Source organism: Schistocerca piceifrons, chromosome 4 (genome assembly GCF_021461385.2).
Source record: "Schistocerca piceifrons isolate TAMUIC-IGC-003096 chromosome 4, iqSchPice1.1, whole genome shotgun sequence".
NCBI lineage: Eukaryota > Metazoa > Arthropoda > Insecta > Orthoptera > Acrididae > Schistocerca > Schistocerca piceifrons.
The window spans coordinates 150,194,241-150,212,470 of NC_060141.1; the positions used below are offsets into that span (position 1 = coordinate 150,194,241).

The 18,230-nt window shown below is 44.7% G+C and overlaps 1 non-coding gene across 1 annotated transcript; it reads right to left on the minus strand.

Moving 5' to 3' along the window:
- Nucleotides 1-12,405: 12,405 nt before the first annotated feature.
- Nucleotides 12,406-12,487, minus strand: Trnas-uga. The gene has a single exon. It is a non-coding gene; the product is annotated as a tRNA-Ser (tRNA).
- Nucleotides 12,488-18,230: the final 5,743 nt, after the last annotated feature.

Genomic DNA, 18,230 nt, shown 5'->3' on the forward strand with positions numbered 1-18,230 from the left:
GACGCGCTGCAAGGTTCATAACAGGTCGGAAAAGCCCACTCGTAAGTGTAACAGAAATTCTCGCGGAACTGAAATGGGTATTCTGAGAAGAAGAACGACGCAGTTCTCGGGAAACATTGTTCGGTAGATTTAGAGAACCTGTACTCGAAGAACACACTGCGACCAGTATGACGGCACTATCGTATATCTCGCGTAGCGGTCATGAGGTTAAAAGAGACTGGGGTAGGCACAGAGGCGTATAGGAAGTCAGCTTTCCTCCCCTCAACACGCAAATAGAATGAGAAAGAAAATCGACAGTATTGGTACGATGTACCCTCTGCCATGCACTGTAGAGTATCTTTGGCAGTATATGTTTAGATGAACCGCAGCTAGGGTGTGACAGTCAAACACGTTGTCTCTACTGACAACTTTGTCGCAGTCGTGGCAAGTGCTACGTCCGCGGCACGCATGCATTGGTTGTAGGACTGTAAGAGGTTCGTGACTCAGGCGCACCAATGCTACAGCCGTGGACAACGCCCGGCGAGGCACACGTGACTCACGCCCGGCGCTATCTCATCCTCGGCCACTCGCTTACAGCAAACACAACTGGCTGCTTCCTCCCGCCGCTGTACTTTCCCCTCCGGTGGAGTCTTAGTCTTCCAGATAGCGCGTGATAAAGCCGCGTCGTGACTCGGATATCGCAGCTCTTCTTCCGCGCATGGTCTCCCCTGGAGACACATTGCAGTAAGGCCATGTCTTCCCTTTCTATCACCACTGCACTTGTTCCATCCGCCGTTTGAATATTTAGCGAGTGAGATGCCGAGAAGATTAAAAGCTAAATGTCTCTGTGAGTAAAGTGTCTCGTATCCAACTGTCCCCCTCACGATTTACGGGGACTATTCCGAAAATAAATTTCACTAAGTAAGGAAACAGATAAGAAGAGATAGTTCGTTGCGGCAATACCATGGCATACCGTGAGGATACCTTAGTATTCTTGTGTCTTAGAAGGTATGTTTTTCGACTGAACACTTCCTGAGCAATAGAATTCGCTGCATTTTTGTTGATGGCAAGGCATCGTCAGAAGCGGCAATAGTGTTCTATGTTCCTCAAAGTAAGGTGACAGGGCTGCTACTGTTGAGGATGTCTCTTTTTGCTAGCGTTTGTCATGTCGTCCAGAGACTGCTAAAGATTTGACAAATTTATCGTATACTAATTATTTGTGTATCGTATACTCTGAGGTAGGCATTGACGACAAGCCCAGCATTAGACTAAACGAGCGTGAAAAACCACGTAAAATGAAAAGTCACTTTGGTCACTGGTCGTTAATCCGTCGCACGAATTTGATCCGCACCTTGCTCACCTCCCTGTCTCACAGCCTAGCGCACGGCGCATTAACTTTAAGGAGCAGGTCGTTACTGTTGACACACATCGAAAAGTTGCCCTAAAAATTACGGAAGGTGTTGAATGAAATCGGAAAGTTATGTGACATTTTTCACGTAAGGCAATATTTACAAATCTGTCGGTACTTTTTAGCACCTTACAAACAAGGAGTCGGAAGAGCTTGAAAATGACCAGTTTATACGGAAAACCATCGTTTTATACAGATTTTATGACGAGACTTTCTCTAAACAAAGAACGTTGGTTGCAAAATGTATCAAACGTTTCAGAAGTACCGACGCAAGGATGGTCGTAACTTTGAACACTCTGTATCTCCTGCAGACGTGGTTGCCGAATGTTCGATCGTAACGGGGCATACTTTTGCTTGTACGTATTCGTCGTTAACAGCCAACATAAAACCCAGGGAAGCTGCTTGTTTCGTAGGAAGCAACAGATACCAACCCACATGTGTTCCATCGAGTTGAGATCAGGTGGGCCGGCCGGTGTGGCCAAGCGGTTAAAGGCGCTACAGTCTGGAACCGCGTGGCCGTTATGGTCGCAGGTTCGAATCCTGCCTCGGGCATGGATGTGTGTGATGTCCTTAGGTTAGTTAGGTTTAAGTAGTTCTGAGTTCTAGGGGACTGATGACCTTAGAAGTTAAGTCCCATAGTGCTCAGAGTCATTTGAACCATTTTTTGAGATCAGGTGAATTCGCTGGCCGAGAACTTAACGTGAATTCATTGTCACGTACCTCACACCAAGGTGGCACGATTCTGCTTTTGTGATACTGACAGTTATCCCAATGTAAGGTGCCATCTTCATCGGGAAAGATATCATGCATGAACGGATGAAGACTAAGCATAATAACATTCAAGTAGTTCAAAGACGTCATGGTGCCTTCGGTTACCATCACAGGTCCGCTGGAAGCCGAATGGAACATCCTCTTTAGCATAATATTTCTCCCAGCGTCCGTGGCGCGGTGCACGTTACGAGCAGACGTTCGCCTAAAATGGCTCTGAGCACTATCGGACTTAACTGCTGAGGTCATCAGTCCCCTAGAACTTAGAACTACTTAAACCTAACTAACCTAAGGACATCACACACATCCATGCCCGAGGCAGGATTCGAACCTGCGACCGTAGCGGTCGCGCGGTCCCAGACTGAAGCGCCTATAACCGCTCGGCCACTACGGCCGGCGGCGATATAGATTTGGTAGTTGGCGAAACCGATCTCTTTAAAACGAGTTACGTTAATTTTTATTTTCACGAGGCTTTCCACTGAGGAATCTTATCAAGGTGTTCGTCTGATTCGCAGCTTAAGATTGCAGTTGGTTCCTGTATCGATGCCACTTGAATGGCTCAAGACAACGCGACTGAGGACCGCTTCGTTGACACCTGTCTGTGACGAGACGCCTTCTGCGTCACTCTTGCAGAAGAATAAACAGGCAGACGGCTGCAGCCTCTTGCGTAAGCTAATGGAAAGGCGAGGGCGACGCGCGGGTAATCGTGATGACATGAACAGCCGCACGTCGGCTGAATTCAAATCCATATCCTCCCCTGACAGCCATTTGCTCCGTGCTCGCGAAGCGATGGGCTACGTGTTAAGCAAGTCGCTCGGCCGCGACCTTTGAATTGGGCTGTGCCAGATCAGAAGACGGCGGGCTTCACGTTTCTGTGACCGTGCCGTGCGAAGAGTTTATTGGCCACGGATTGCCACTTAGCCTCATAGCGGGTACCGTTTAAGCACAAGTACGTCTACGTCTACATATACAGGTCGATTTAAAAAAAAAGTTTACAAACTGACATGGGACATCGGACATACAACAAGGATCAGTAATCGCTTAGGAATCGAGGGTCGCAAAGGCCACACGGGACTACTAAATGGCGTTGCAGTTATTTAGTCACATGCTGCAAATCGAGGCCAACTACAGGAGATGCTCATAGTTTTGTCCAGATGCATCGAGGCGCACCTGACATCGACGTTGCGTTGAACGGCGCACCCTCTCAAAGATACCTGGTTTATCTCGAAGACATCCATTTCAAACATATGGTAGGTACGATATGCAATAACGTCTCTATCATTAAAACGTTCAAGTCCAGGAACACTAGACACTCCACTACCACCTCTCACCATAGCAACAGTGAACCATCCATTTCCATGTGAGAAAGTGTCGTTGATATCAAGGCTAAAATTAAGAGAACATCCAAGAAATATAGCAGGTCCATCGACGAGGGCGTGGGCTGCGACACTCTTCACTGGGAAGCGATTCTTCTTGTCTCCTGATGTTGTAGTAAGTTCAATGTTTTCTATATTTTTGTACACTGTTGTGCGACGACGACGTCGATATCTCCTGTACGGCATGTTGGCGGCGTTCAATGCAGTTGCCTGTGCAGCAGCAAGACACAGAATGAGCGTGCAACAATCCAGCCACCTCCGGAAATGCAACAGGTGTTTCATACACAAGGTCTTTCAGACACCCCCACAGGAAAAAATTGATTGGGAAAGATCGGGTGATCGTGGAAGCCACGCGACCCGCCCACAGCGACCAACCCAGCGGACGGGAAAGATTGCCTCCAGTTGATCCCACATGTGTTGCTGAAATGCGCGTAGGCTCCGTCCAATGCGGCGCCGAAGAGACATGGCAAAATCATTCAGTAAGTCCGGCAGAACATCTCGCAGGAATACATGTGACCATCAAGTCGGCCCGGGAGAATGTACGGCCCAATAAAACAGACTCCGACGATGCCACCCCACACGTTTTGGGCAAATTTAAGTTGTGGCGCATGCGTATGGGTAGCATGTGGGTTTTCACATTCTAACAATACCACCACTTGCAAAGTAGGTTAGTAATCAGATTAATAATGTTGCTCAACAGCATATGTTCGCTTTATCGGGCAACAACAAAGTTATTGACTATGGATGGTATCGTCGGTGTGGAAATAATGAAGTCATTGCAAAAAAAGTTATTAATTTTGGCACTTATCTTGAATGGATTCCCACGTAGATTTCGTCGAAGTTGTTATGGCTCATCTTGTTGATTCTAGGGTGATTCCACTTTGACTACTAGAAGGTCCAGATCTGTAGTTTAGCAATATTTGAAGACCTAATAAATGCGTTTTTCAGGAAATTCTTAATGATCAAGCAATCCCAGATCAGAACAGTTGTATGGTAGAAATAATTTTTGACTTGGTGTTCATGATCCATATTTTTATTAAACTTCTTGTAAATTCACATATACTTCTTCTTAACTGTCACATCATCAAGAAAACAGTTTTGTATCAATCTTCATATATTTAATTTCCACTTTAACCAAACACAAGACTTGACTGTTCTTTTACAAAGCGAAATAACGACTTAACTTCTGCAAAGTGAAACAAAGACATCTCTGCGCGCATTCGCACCATAACAGTTGCAAGTAAGTCAAAGATTATGACAGTCTCACAGAAATGAATACACACAAGAACCGTATCACTGTAATATATCCATACGTCGGAGTGCCTATACATTAATGAAACCAAATGTGAATATTTTCACAAAAATATGTCTGTTACTTCACAGAAAAGTAGTACGATATTACTGGTATCGAGAAAAGGGGTTGGAGTGCCGTAATGGCCACGTAAATAAAGAACCATTACAACATCCACCCAAGTATGCAGGTTGTGTTCATAAAATCCTCGAGTGAGAACGCAGCCTCGACGCTGAAGAGGACATTCGCTGTGAAGCTTCGGCCTGCTGCGCATTCCTGCAGAAACCATCGTGCGTATCCTGTGTGCTGGTTACAATGCCTAGACGCGTTGGAAATGAAACGGATGCAGCCCTTCGTCACGTACAATGCGCCAGACGGAGGGTTGGAGGATATTAGGGGCGTGGGATATATCTCGTAGACGTGTTGACATAGCACACTACACCCTTTCGGGAACGCTTTCTTACGCCTCAACTGTCCTTGTTGTTTATCGGCGACCAGCATCCGGCTTGGGGAACAGGGAAAGAACCGGTTTCGCACAATCGGCGATGCAGGCTGCCGAATAATGTATGGAACGGCACTTTTCTATCGGGATATTTCGCACGATACAATCGCACGGCTTCTCCTCCACTGCAGATGGCCGCGCCATAAATCAAATGCATCTCAGCCATGTCTCCGTGCGCTCCGCCCATGTTTGTATAACAACGCCCTCCCGTGATCGTGGCGCCCTCTCATGGCGTTTGCAACCCCCAGTTCCTATGTGATTTTGGGCCGGCCGGTGTGGCCGTTCGGTTAAAGGCGCTTCAGTCTGGAACCGCGTGACCGCTACGGTCGCAGGTTCGAATCCTGCATCGGGCATGGATGCGTGTGATGTCCTTAGGTTAGTTAGGTTTAATTAGTTCTAAGTTCGAGGCGACTGGACGTCAGAAGTTGAGTCCCATAGTGCTCAGAGCCATTTTCCTATATGATTATTGACCCTTGCTGTACGCCCGATGTGCCATGTCAGTTTGTAAACTCCTGTTTGAATCACCCTGAGTAATTCGTGACCCAGATGATGCATGGCGTGGGGAACACTACCGGGTTCCTGTTCTGTTCCATACGCATATTGAGCAAAGGAAAGATGACTGTCTCTGTGCCTCAGAACTCGTCCTAATCTCTCTTATCTTATTCTCACGATCTCCGCGCGATATACAAGAATTTGCAGAAACGTTGCCACAGAATTAGAGGTGTTGTAGAGCGTGTCTTGATGAACAAATCGAGTCCGAAAGCGTCACCCAACGCCGTGTCGAAGATTTTGTCGCCTGTGCCTGCAATTAGGCGACCCCTTGGGCAGTAAGCGACCCTTTTTACGCTGACGGCTCATCTCGCAATGTTCTTCGCTATTCAGTGATCGTGACTGATTGCCACGATCCCAGCGGATAAGATGGAGCTAGCTGCTGCAGGTGCAGGTCCTGTCTCCTATGAATGCGATGTTCTGTTGGTGCATGACGGTTTCGGACACGGGTTTCCATCTACAGTTTATTTTTGTCCTGGATCCTTCTAAAATATAAAATGTTTTTTGGTATACAGGAGAAAAATAAACTGCAAATGGAAAACTGTGTCCGAAACCGTCATCCACAAAGGCAACAGAGCATCGCATTCGTAGGAGATAAGACCTGCGTGATGGCTGGGTGTTGTGTGCTGTCCTTAGGTTAGTTAGGTTTAAGTAGTTATAAGTTCTAGGGGACTTATGACCACAGCAGTTGAGTCCCATAGTGCTCAGAGCCATTTGAACCATTTGATAAGACCTGTCTCCACAGCAGCAAGCTCAATCTTCTCCTCTGACGATCGTGGCAAACAGTCACGATCCCTGAATAATAAACAACATTGCAAGACGTTCCGCCTACTGTCCGTAAGCCCGCAAACTCACGTTTGCTGCTGAAGAGTTGCCTAGTGGCAGGCTTCACCGCCTGTAACTTCGAAGCTCTGTAGCGTTGTTGGATGACGTTTTCAGACACGGGTCGCTGTCCTCGATTAGTCCCTCAGATCACCCTCTAAAACCCTTCTAGGCGCTACAGTCTGGAACCGCGCGACCGCTACGGTCGCAGGTTCGAATCCTGCCTGGAGCATGGATGTGTGTGATGTCCTTAAGTTGGTTAGGTTTAAGTAGTTCTAAGTTCTAGGGGACTGATGACCTCAGAAGTTAAGTCCCGTAGTGCTCAGAGCCATTTTTTAAACCCTTCCGAAGTATGTCGCAACACTTCTGGAACATCCTGCGTACGATGGTGGCGTAATGGTTCTTTAAATTCAGACACCAAAGTTTCGAGAGAACCAAGACGCTTTTTCTTCCAGAGTTTACCATTTACGTTTCCCGAACAGATCTGTTATACTTTCATGCATCTACCGTCCAAGCAACGCATCATTGAATTCTTTCGATGGCTGTTGTCATGCCTACTTGAAAAGGATTCCGAACATTGCAGTAGCGTCTTGTTTGCGATCTCCTTTACAAGTGTAGTGTACTTCCCCAGAACAGTCCCAACAGATCTTCCTTCCATATTTCCTGAAACTTAATTGAAGTGGTCCCATTTTATATCGATTCTTAGTATTGTCCCTAAGTAATTATGTTGTGTAACGCGCTCAATACGTTCACCAGTAATCTTGTTATCTTTATGAATGTCGACAACATCTCAGTTCTTCTTCCGCTAACTTGGGGCACAGTTGATGCTACTACCGTTTGTACACAACATATTTCCAATTTTAGCCACCAGGTGCAAATGTGACGCTATGAATGCAATAAAGCCGCGTATGATTAGCCGAGCGGTCTTAGGCGCTGCAGTCATGGACTGTGCGGCTGGTCCCGGCGGAGGTTCGAGTCCTCCCTCGGGCATGGGTGTGTGTGTTTGTCCTTAGGATAATTTAGGTTAAGTAGTGTGTAAGCTTAGGGACTGATGACCTTAGCAGTTAAGTCCTATAAGGTTTCACACTCATTTGAACATTTTTTTTGAATGCAATAAAGAAATACAAGAGTTGCCCAGAAAGTAATGCACCGCGTTGTTTTTACTCAACAATTCTTTATTGAAAATAATGAGAATTACAAACACGAAAGAATGGTGTTTTATTTGGACATCCTATTTTTCTACGTAATCTTCTCCGGTTCTATGACCTTCCTCCAGCACGAAACATGGGCGCTTATGCCCTTTCGGTACCAATCCTTGTCCTGCGGGCGGAGCCAGTGTGTCACTGTGTGAATCACCTCCTTATCGTCCTCAAAATGTATTCAACGAATGTCATCCTTTAATTGCCCAAATCAGGATAAAAGTTTTTTCTGTGCGTTTTGTGATGCAGCGTTAGACATCGCAGGACCCATCTCGCACACATTTTGAATATCCAAGAGTGCGAATAATTGCATCCACACTTCCTTTGCTGATTGAAAGATGCAGTGCTAACTGCCGAGTCGTAATGCGTCTATCCTCGCGAATGACAACATCAGCTCGCTGTAACACGTCAGGTGTGACAGCCGTGGATGGTCTCCCAGACCGCTGCAAATCGTGGAGCTCCGCCGAACCGCTTTCTGATGACCTCACCATCCGTGCCCAGCGACTAACTGTACTTCTGTCGACAGCAGACTTTGAACAAGCTTACCATTCCCCAGTTTCTTTCTCTGCAGTGAGAAATTCGATGACGGCACGTTGCTTGTAAAGTACGTCACCTACAGACGCTATTTTGAAACTGTCCTGCAGCCACGCTATCTGCCGGAAGTGACGGAAACTTGACGTGGTCACTCTGGAGACTTCAGATAATACATACGTAGCGTTTTGAATTCGAAGCATTGTTTTCCGCTGAGAAAAAAATTAGATGCGTTACTTTCCGGGCAACCCTCGCATATAAATATTTCCGTACGTAATGGATTAGGAACTGGACGCGGGCAGAAAGATCTTCTTTGAGGGGAGAATACACTCAAATGGCCTGCCGGGTGTGCAGTAACGTCTACACGTTATCGAGACCTCTTTATACGGAATGTGGCCTGCCCTGGAAGAGCGCAACTGTTTGGCAACCACTGTTTCCATGCATGATGGGCCAGGACCTCATGTCACTCGCTCAGTGAAAGACGTGCTTAATGCAACCATTCCCGAGCGTGGCCTGCAACATCATCTGATCTGAATCCATGTGACTTTTGACTCTGGGGATACATTTGGTCTCTACCCGACCTGAAGGCCAGTATATAGGTATACTTTTCTCAGGTTCCACCAGAGCTGCTGCGAGTATCTGTTGATCACGTTGTCTTACGGATACAGCATCTCAGCCACGTCTCTAGCGCTCATATTGAACAAATTATGTAAGCGGCAGTTAATAATAAAATCAGCATTATATCTTCACCACTTGTTTGGCCTTTTCTGCTCACGTCCCATATCTAATCCATTACACGTGGGGACATTAATATACGTCTTTCTTGCATTCACAGTGTCAATTTTGCACGTGGCGACCAAAATTGGAACTAATATTTTTTCCACTGTAAATTGGTTCCGCATTAACGCTTTAGAACATCTACCAAGTTTCGCTCCATACGATAATTACAGCGCACACTGCACCTCTGTGATAGATGCACTTTATTTATGACCACCCGATAACTCTACGAGACCTAAACGTCAACGAGTAGCACCAGCTGGATATGTCATAGTTGAAGAAACTTGTTTACTGTCTTGCTCGCCAAATTGAGGTCATTATCTAGGCTAGAGGCTGTGTTAGACGGATTCTTGGGGGGTGACTAATTCTTTTACCAGTGTGCTTAAATTTCATTGTGATCTGCAAAGTACAGATGTAGGTGTAGACATGATCAGGAGTCTTGCCTTTGCACAATCCCAACACTTTTCAGCGTAGAATTTCTTTATTATTATTGTTATTATATTTTGATTAGATATCGGAACTATGGGACATGGTCAGTAATGAATGTTGTATCGAATATTTTTGCACTATGCAGGGAGCATTTCGTACAGGACTGGTCGTATTTTTCCTCAATATGATGTGAAGTGTGTTTTCGACCACCATCTAATATTAGGGTCCTTGGATGGTGACTGAACAAAAGCGACACACATAGCTGTAACAGCCGAGAAAATCGGCAATTGCAGAACATTGTCTTGGCAGTTAGTTAGTTACGTGTTACATTGATCAATAGCACGGAAAACCGTTATGATGTGGAACGTGTCAAATGCACAAGAAATGCGCACAGGAAACAAGTTTTTCTTTTTTTTTGTTTACATTATAGTGTTATACCTAAACATTTCTGTTATCTATCCCATTAACGTAAATGGCACAAAATGCATATATTATATCTCCAGATTTATTTACTCATACTCAATAATTCATCTATGGTATAGGAGTTATCAAGGAGGTATGATTTCAGTTTATTTTTGGAACTATTACTGCTGTCTGTCAGACATTTTATTTCATCTGGTAATTTATCAAAAAGTTTTATAGCAGTACATTTTACCCCTTTCTGTGCCAAAGATAGGTTGAGAAAAGGATAGTGTACGTCTTTCTCTTTTCCGGCATTGTAATCATGAATGTCGCTGTTGATTTTAAACTGATCCATGTTGTTGAGAAAAAATTCATTACTGAGTAAATATACTGCGATGCAGTTGTAAGAATTCCTAACCTTTTAAACAGATGCCTACAAGATGTGCGACTATGAACCCCACACATTATTCTAACTACTTTCTTTTGAGCAGTGAGTACCTTTTGCCTAAGTGTTGAGTTGCCGCAGAATATTATTCCGTATGGGATCAGAGAGTGGAAGTATGCAAAGTGTATTAGCTTACTAATTTGTACATCCCCGTCACCCTACGGAATATAACAACACAGGGCTTCTGGCATAAACTCCCAGTCGTTGGGATAGAGTTATTAAGGAACCTGTTGAAATTAAATTAGCAAGTAACCTTATAAAGACATATCGTGGTTTTTGTTTAAGTTCTCTGTGGAATACTGCTCTCTCCCTAGTCACAGAGGGACAGAGTTAATGCTACCTCACGTTTGATTATTAATTTCACTATCGATAACTTCTGACGTCGGTTATCTTTGGTTTGTGATGGCGCTAGTGATTACAGTGTGTGTGTTATCTTCCTGGAGTTTCTCTGAAAACCGAGATTTTAAATTCTCTTGCACGGCACCTGCTTGGTGCAGTTTTTCCTTGAAAATGGCATGTTGTGCTCCTGTCGAAATATCGACGATTGTCGACCAAGTCGCTCTGTGCATTCCTGTAAGTTATTTGGTCAATGTATACGTCGGGAGAAACTTGGATCTCACAATGTTGTGTCGCTCTGTTCAGGTTATCCACGTTGATTTACGGACGGATCAACTGTCCTTGGAGGTAAGACAACAAAATAAGAAAAAGAAAAGATTATCGATCACGACGTTGCGCGTCGTTGAACTTCCGATTCGCCCCTGGGCGGGGGCTGTCTGTTGGTAAGGAGGTGGGGGGTTAGCGGCGCGAGCGTGGGCGTCGCCTTTGATGTGCCGCCGGTGCTCGTGGTGGGGTTTAATTGTGCCGCGATTGGTCATCGGCGCGGACCTTCCGCGCTGGCCGAGAAGCCGCCGGCCGCTGACCCTTCGCTGTCCGTGACGCACGCTCACCAAGCCGCCCTGCGAGGCACACTAAATTTCGGCAGCGGCCGCTGTTTGCTTTCCTATATGCAGCAGCCCTTCGTACGGTCGACAGAAATCTCCGACGAGTTATGCGCTCAGACGTCCGCAAATAATTCACTACCAGTATTCTAGTAAGGCAAAGGAGCTCTCTGCATGCACCTGTTAGCTATGGCCTTGCATATAAAGAATGACGTCTAGGGGGACCAAGGCTTTTATTTTAAATCATTACCTTATTATAATCCTGGTTACTTTTGAACGTGTCTCTATTCTCAACCACACAATGACTGTGCATACAACATCCATGTAAGTAGTATAAAGCAGAAATCGTATGCAGTTTTCACTTAGGGTTACATTGGTCCTCAACGTACACGACCTCGGAGTAAGTATCCTCGAAGCACTCATACACAATTCTTTGTGGTTCAGACACATGTGTAAGAGTGTGACCGTATGTCTATTAGTTGCTGCTAACTCTCTCTCTCTCTCTCTCTCTCTCTCTCTCTCTCTCTCTCTCTCACACACACACACACACACACACACACACACACACAGAGAGAGAGAGAGAGAGAGAGAGAGAGAGAATGCCTCAAGTAATTATGTTGAAGGAAAGCCAGGGATGTATCCCGCCTGCAAGATGCCATGCTACCAATTATTTTGGGCAAACTTCGCAGACCGTGGCGTAATGTGAGGAGACTAATTAAGTGACGCAGGAAAACAAAACGAGGATTACTAACAGTAATAACTGTCGTAAACAAAAATTGACCAGGAGTGGAGAATTGTTTTCCCTTACCATTTCTTTTCATCAGTTCCTTCACAGTGAGCTAGTATTTCTCAAAGCTTACGCAACGTTACGTATCGTGGCTTTACACGAAGGAGGTCCATTATGTATCAGGGTGCGTTTTTGCCTATCTCTGTGTTTGAGAGGAATGATATCACTGTGTTTGCTTGACTTATATACTGATTAAAATTTTCGCTGCGGACAGGATTCGAACCTGTGCGGGTAGAACCCATTGGATTTCAAGTCCAACTCCTTAACCGCTCGGACACCGCAGCTGACAGAGGAGAACGACTGGATTACGGTATCTATCAAACAGGTCTCGCCGTCTACCATCACTCTGCTTCACTTGGCAGCAATAGCAGAAGATAAATTAATCTGTGTTGTTGAAATTTAATCCTCCTACTACGAGAATTTTATTTTACTTTATTTTTTTCTGAGTACCACTATGGTCATAAGTACCCCAAGCAATTTACACGAGATATATTGGCAGTATTTTAGTGGACTAACATAAAAACATACATTGCAGCTGATCAACGTGATAATCTAATCTACTCTAATCTAATCTAGTCATCATTCTGTTTTCGTAGACGTTATATTAAAAAAAAACATAAAGGAATTTATATTGTGAGCATATTGAGCCCAGTAGCACTCAGTGCAAAACCCCGAATAAATTTTAATATATTGTAAATATAAAACTGAATAAACTAGCATTGGATGCAGTTGACTCAGAAGGAGAAAGTTATATTTTTTTAAAAAATAATAGCTTTGAAGACAATCGCCTAATGTAATCATATTGACCCAATGGTACTTGGAAGGGTACAACAGCTGAGGCAAGATACCCTGACAGTAGGTACAGATATAAGCAAGAAATAATATTTTCATTGTTGCATTTCATATAACGGCTGTTCAACGCAACGATCATCATGCCATTTTCATAAATGTTACGTTCAAGAACAAACAAACAATTAAAATTGCTGTTATATTGACCCCGGTGATACCAAGTGCTAAAACCACGAATAAATTTTAATGTGTTGTAAATACTCGTATAAAAATGAATAAAACATCATTGGATACAACTGACTCAGAGATAGAAAGTCACATTTTTTAAAGTAATAGTTTTGAAAACAAGGTAATTTTGCAGGGTGATCAGAAACAGTATGAGAAGGTTCTGAGGGGGGTTGCAGAGGATGGTGTGCTGAGGAATAATTGCTAAGAAAAAAATTCGATACGTTGCGCCGTTTCCCAGTTATTTAGCACTGGAGTTAGGCAATCAGAGCATTGTGCGCGAAAATTCAAACACTTGCACCTGCTAATATACGGTAATGCACAGACATCTATGGGTCCCTGAGTTGCCACTTGTTTAAATGCTCATTATCAGTTAAAACATTTTTCGAAGCGATAAATTTAATTTATGTAACCAAAAGTCACTTTTTTCGGTTTGAGGAAACGAAGAACAGTTTGGCGACACTGTCTTTGGCAGGCTGCTTGACTTTGCGCACGGTACGACCTGACAGGCTAACTTCAGTACTAAATAACTCAGAAAAGGCGAAACGTACCGAATGTTATTCTTAACGATTATTTCTGAGCAAAACGTCCCCTGTAACACCCTAATAAGCTTTTCATACTGTTTCTCAACACCCTCTATATTTCCAATGTACTTGTGGGGTCATATTGAAGAAAGGGTTAAGAAATTAATAAACGGGCACGTTATTTTCTGTAGGTTACCTTGCGGCCGCTTTCCAAGCCTGAAATCTCTGTCCTGGTGACATATTAATCTCTCCACCTATCGCGTATCCCAATGTTTACGTTAGGTTGGAAGATGATAATTTGGTTGCGAGATGGCGAATGTGAACGCCAAATAAATATTATAGCATTAACTGGCTGATCTGTAGCGCAGCCTAATGTTTACGTTCATGGCATATTTAACGCATTTTGACACATTTAACGCAGTTTTTGTCATTAAAACCAAAACTTCGGTAAATTCAGAAAACCTGTATTAAATAATGGACAAATCTCCTACGAGTATGTTGACGCATATATTTACCTTTATCGTAAGTAAACTTCGAAAACTGCAAGGGGCTCCACTAAGTATCTTTTACCAGCTTGTCATTTGGTGTTAACTGGGTCGCAGGTAACATGACGTAGAGAAGAAAAAGCGACCGAATTTTCTGTGCGGAGAGATTCCACAAACCACTGAACTGAGTCAGATTGCTCGCAGATTTCGTTACCTTTCCAAACCACGGAGAATACACAATCCGCTCAAGAGATGTGGGAAAAAAAATTCGCTTAGTGAATGTGATCTGGTTTACAGTTATGGTTACCAGAGTGATCCCACGTGAAACATTGAACGTGTTAAGTAATGTTGGTGTTAAAGTAAACAGTCTGCCGTCGGGGAGTAAGAGGTAATTTTGTCTATGATTTTGGAATGTTTTCGAGTATTCAGCCGTTCAGCGTCGTTCCGGTGGAGTGATATTTCGGCAAGCTGAGATGTAGCCATCTTCAAGCGACCATGACGAGAGGTTTGTTTTGCTGCTGCAGTGAGATGGTGCTGGCACGTATTTGCCCAGAATTTGGAGGAGGCTAGCCGCTTGGTTGTTCCTCCAATCTTCAGGCTGTTATCTTTGGATAGTTTCGTATGGTTGTCATTTCGGTCTTCTTCTTTTGATGTCGTGCAGGTAGTACTTTCTTGATAGCACGCTAGTAGGATAGCAAGTCAGGCCAGCAATTACTGGGGTGTTGCACCTTAGTGACCGAATATGTCTCTTGTGCGAGCTTTCCGCATTGGCGAAGAAAGTACCGTGACATCCCGGTAGCGTCCCTGAAGACACCAAAAGCCCGCCATTTGGTGTACTAGACCCATAGGGAAATCTGAGGAAGATCTAGAACCAGATCTTCATCATTCGGATTTGCAGCTCCTTGTGTTTACCATGTTTGCAGTTAAAATTGTTGAATGTAAGGTCCGACAGTTCTGCTAAACACTGTTTTTTCCAAGTTCCCAAACATGTTTCAGCAATCCTGTGCCATCATCAATGGGTTTCTGTTTCATTTAATCTGTAATGTGAACATTTTTACAAAGTTATGTGGATATTTAGTTCAAACAAACAATTCGTTTCTTTTTGTTAATACCTTTACACTCGGTTTGCATAGTTTTTCAGGACCATTTGTGTATTATTCATTACAAGGAGCTTGTCATATGCAATCAAACAACGTTGATGAGAAATTCTGTTAGGAGTTAACATATCATTTTATGCTCTAAACGTAATTTAGTTTGTCGCGATATTTCGCGTCTATATTCGTTTTTACGTTCGTTTCTGTGTGGCAAGCCGTTTCATTCTCAGTATCATGGTGAGGTGTTGTGAAGCACACGTAAATATAACACGTATTTTCACAAAAAAGGTCGTAAAAGCACTTTGCATTTCACCAAAACACTGTAATTGTGGTTGTTGTGTGTCCCAGCCCAGTGAGTGTTCATTTGTTCACCAGTGAGTCTGGCGCCAAATTTGCATTTTGATTACATTTTACTTTTGTGTGTGTGTGTGTGTTTTGTATGCTTCTTAGCTGTTTGTGTTGTCTTTTACGTGGTATTTCTTTTGTGTGTAAAATGGTGAGTCTTTGCAGAGTATCGTGTCTTGATTTCTCATATGTGTGTGTGTGTGTGTGGGGGGGGGGGGGCTGTTTGTGTTGTCTTTTTTGTGAAGTTCCTTTAATGTGTTAAATAGTGTGCTACTGCCTTCTGTATGTGGAAGTTTTCCTCAAGGGTCAGTTTGCTGTATAGGCTATGGCTGGGTTTTAGTATTCTTAAGTCTGTTTCTATTGTAGTTTGTTGGTGATTGAGGGCTATTAGGTGGTCAGCAAATGTGCTATGGCAGCTTTTTAAAGCTCTGGGATGATCTGAATATCTTGTTTTGAAGTTTCTCAATGTCTGCCCTATGTACACTGACTGGAAAGTGTTGCATGTGAGTTCATATATTCCCAATCTGTTAAATTTATCCGTAGGTGTTTCTTGTGTTCTATTCTCTCTCCTGTACCCTATTTGGAGTCCCTGTTTCTTTAATATGTTGTCTATTTTGTGAACAGTCTTGCTATTGTAGGTGAGTATGTGCCATTTCGTTTTGTGTGTGTATTGTTGCTCTGTTGTGTCTTGCGTATGGTCATTGTTTGTGTTTTGTGTTGGGTGAGGACTTGTGTGTGTATGTGTGTGTGTGTGTGTGTGTGTGTGTGTGGTATGTCCATTTTTGTTCTGTTTACTTATTTTTCGATTTAATTTGTCTGCCGTATGGGTATCATAACCATTTTCTAATGCTGTTGTCTTTATCGTGTTTAGTTCTTGTGTGTAGTTCTGTTCGTTCATGGGTGTTCTGTTTAATCTGTGGAGCATGAATCTGAAGTTTGCTTGCTTATGTGTCAACGGGTGGTTCGATAGGTTGTGTGTGAATGGTTGTGCTTGTGGTTATCGGTTTCCTGAATATTGTGAAGTTGTGTGTGTTATTTGTTTTATGTATGGTGAGACCTAGATGGTGTTTGCCTACGGCCAAGCAAATGTAAATGGTTGAGAGGCAGCACGGCTGTACCAGAATAACTTTCCTCACAGACATCAACGACATCGCAAAACATTTAAAGCTGTTTTTGGACACTCGTGTGACCATGGGTCCTTTCAGAGAGACGAACCTGCAGGGAGGCCGCCGACTGTGCATAAACCAGATTTAGAGGACCGGGTTCTACAGGACATTGAGACGAATCCTAGTGCAATCTCCAAGCAAGTGGCCCGCCAACATGCCGGCCGGAGTGGTGGAGCGGTTCTAGGCGCTTCAGTCTGGAACCACGCTGCTGCTACGGTCGCAGGTTTGAATCCTGCCTCGGGAATGGATGTGCGTGTTAGTTAGGATTAAGTAGTTCTAAGTTCTAGGGGACTCAGAAGTTAAGTCCCATGGTGCTCAGAGCCATTTGAACTGCCAACAAGGTGTAATCCAAAGTAAGATTATGTGCATCCTGCATGACAAGCGCTACTCTTCCTATCACCTTCAGTCCTATGGAGGCCACTTTGAACATCTGTTGTGACGTGGATGCGATGCAGTTCTCTATTGTGTTCCGGGACGATTTGTTGTCGTTGTTCCCACTCCATCCGTTTCCGGAAACATGTTCATAGGACCTTTTCTCTTCCATTTCCACTCAGGAATCCATCCCCACTGTTTGTCGGTTTTATTAATGTTCATCCTGTGTAAGAGAGCGCCCAGCGGGAAGCAGGTCAGTCATCAGGAGCACCTGAAGATGGCAAGGAGCCAGCGCGGTGAAACAATAGTACCATTTGGACGGGCGCCACCCGCCAGAAAACCGAGAAAATTTCAAAATCATCATACGCTGGGGTAGCCTATCACCACTCGTCTACGGTTAATTACGGAATTTACGAAACCATAGCGAAAGTGCAACAATTATCGCGGAGGACGAGTTTGTGCCACCGTGGCTGTAGAGTGTTAAGGTGACGGCGCTGGCCTCTTTGCAGGTGAGGCCGGTGGTGGAGGGTGCGACTGTACCGGCCTGGGGCTGCCGGCTTATTTATGTGGAGCTCATAGCGAGCGTAATTAGGCGTATCTGGGCCACCGATCGCCGGCGCCGGCCCAGATCCCGCCCTCCCCTCGGGCGGGGCTCCGTGAGGCGTCGGCGCGTGAGTCATTAGGGCCACGGGGCGCCGCGGGCCGCCGGCCGCCCCTGGACGCGGCGTCGGCACCATCCCTGTCTGCAGACAGCCATCTACAGGCTGGGGGCGTTCCCTACGTCTGTCGCGCACGACCATAAATCACAGCCTCCCGGTGAAGTATCTTGAACCCATGCTATCGCGCGCCGCGGGTGAATTCTCCTCGAACTGTGCTACAGACGATCATTATCGCGTATCCCAAGATTGCCGCCGAATGCCACTGTGTGAGTTTGGAAAGACAGTAGGCTCTGTTCGACAGTAGCGTAAGAGGAAGGGAGAAAGACTAACAATTTAACGCCGGCCGGAGTGGCCGAGCGGTTCTAGGC